Source organism: Babylonia areolata, chromosome 10 (assembly GCF_041734735.1).
Source record: "Babylonia areolata isolate BAREFJ2019XMU chromosome 10, ASM4173473v1, whole genome shotgun sequence".
In the NCBI taxonomy this organism is placed as follows: domain Eukaryota; kingdom Metazoa; phylum Mollusca; class Gastropoda; order Neogastropoda; family Buccinidae; genus Babylonia; species Babylonia areolata.
Window position 1 is genome coordinate 24,343,067 of NC_134885.1, and position 2,525 is coordinate 24,345,591.

Below are 2,525 nucleotides of genomic sequence, written 5' to 3' on the forward strand. Positions count from 1 at the left end.
ATAGTGATGATGGTGGGGGTAGTGTTGGTGATGGCGGTGGTGATGGTGGTGGTGATAGTGATGATGGTGGGGGTAGTGTTGTTGTTGGTGGTGGTGATAGCGATGATGGTGGGGGTAGTGTTGTTGTTGGTGGTGGTGGTGATGGTGGTGGTGATAGTGATGATGGTGGGGGTAGTGTTGTTGTTGGTGGTGGTGGTGATAGTGATGATGGTGGGGGTAGTGTTGTTGTTGGTGGTGGTGGTGATAGTGATGATGGTGGTGGTAGTGTTGTTGTTGGTGGTGGTGGTGATAGTGATGATGGTGGGGGCAGTGTTGTTGGTGGTGGTGGTGGTGATGGTGGTGGTGGTAGTGATGATGGTGGGGGTTGTGTTGTTGTTGGTGGTGGTGATAGTGGTGGTGGTGGTGATGGTAATGATGGTGGTTGTGGTGTTGGTGATGGTGGTGGTTATAGTGATGGTGGTGGTGGTGGTGTGGCAGTTGTTGTTGCTGCTGTTGGTGATGGTGGTGAAGGTGTAGGTAGTGCTGTTGTTGTTGTTGCTGCTGCTGCTGCTACTACTGCTGCTGTTAGTATTATCAGTGTTGTTATTGCTGTTGTTAATGTCGATTGCCTTTTTTCTAAGCTCCCTGACAAACGTTTTCATTGGGGGGAAAAAAAGGAAACACAGTGAGCTTGTGCATAATGAATGTCTTTACCGCTAGGAAATTGATAAAGTGATATGAAAGCCAACCTCCAGGTCCCACCTTGCCAGTCAGGCACAAGCTGGGTCACCCCCCACCCCCACCCTACCACCTTCCATTACTCTCCCCACCCCCACCCCCACCCCCACCCCTTTTCTTCCCTCTCCCCACTGGACCTTGAAGAGTGATATTGGGTGCTTTTCTCTCGAATGGAGCAATAAACGGATGTCTTGTATATGTACACAGTGTACATAAGTACAAGTAAGACGACCCACGACAGCAAAAAAAAATTTAAGCGACATTCTGATGGACGGAAAACACACACACACACAGACAGACACACACAGACACACACACACACACACACACACACACACACACACACACACACACACACACACACACACACACACACACACACACACACACACACACACACACACACACACACACACACACACACTTGCGCGTGTGGACGTGACGTGTAAGAAATAGGGGAGGAACAGGTTGGAAGGAACGGGTGGAGGTGAAGGGGGCGGGGGGGGGGAACTGGTGCCACCTGGCTTTGGCAAGGTACTGCTGCTGATGAAGGACAGCAGTAGCTGTCTGACTTTCAGTTCACACACTGCAGCATGTTGCCAGGGGAAACAGTACTCTACACTTGCCCCACTTTCCGGTGACATTCGCCCTGTTGTGAGGATGAGGATGAGGTCTACAACAGCAAACATAAACTGTTCTGTAGACAACCGGGGTTTCAATGGACTTGGACAAAGTTACAGGAGCGATCTTTTGTTTTTAACTGAATTGACCGAACTGTATGATATGGTATGGTATGGTATGGTATCGTATCGTATCGTATCGTATCGTATCGTGTCCACTTGGACAAAGTTACACCAGCGATCTTTGCAGGCCTATGGTTGCTTTTCGTTGGGCTTATTCCTAAGTAGTAGTAGTAGCAGTCTTCAGTTTAACGTCTTCCACTTTAAGTGATATTAGACGAAAAAAAAAAGGGGGGGGGGGGGGGGGAGGGTGTGGGTGGTGGGAACACAATTAGGCAGAGGGCGAAGAATGGTGTGTGTGTATGTGTGTGTGCGCTTGTGTGCGCTTGTGTGCGCGTGGTGGGGAAAAATACAGAGCATTGGAAAAAAAATAATAAAACATTAAAAGGGGAGACATAGTCATATAGAAGGAAAAGCTAACATCAAACAACTACAACAACTATAACAAATGTCCTATTGGACTATACAGCAAACCTTCTGCAATACCAGATAACATCTTGATATTGTCAAATATATATTCCTAAGTCGAAGGAGGAAGATGACCGACTGGCCAACACGTTTATCTGCCAATACATCGTCCGTGAGGGTGTGAGTTCAAACGAATCCCGCTCTCGCTCTTTCTCCCAAGTTTGACTGGAAAATCAGACTGAGCGGCTGGTCACTCCAGTGAGACGATGAATCATAGTCCTGGGTGCAGCACGCACTTTGCGCACTAAGAAAAGAACCACTGGCAACAAGAAAAACAAGAGAGGCAAGGCCTTCAAGACTCACTTGTGATTCTTTTTTTTTTCTAAATCTAATCGTTAAAATGTGTTCTGTATTTGTAAGCCCTGTACACTGAGAGTAAAACACACAAGTTTTTTTTATATACTGAGTATAATTTCAAAATGTAATGTTTAAGATGAGAAAGATCAGTTTAAAGCAAATTAAGTCCCCTAGCATTAATTAGAGTAATTTCCCTTTTTTTACTATCTGCACCAAAACGTTTGCAAAATAAATAAAATTTCCATGCTTAGCAAAAGAAGTTCCTGTTTGAACAAAAAATGATAATAATGACTGCTCTTGTTG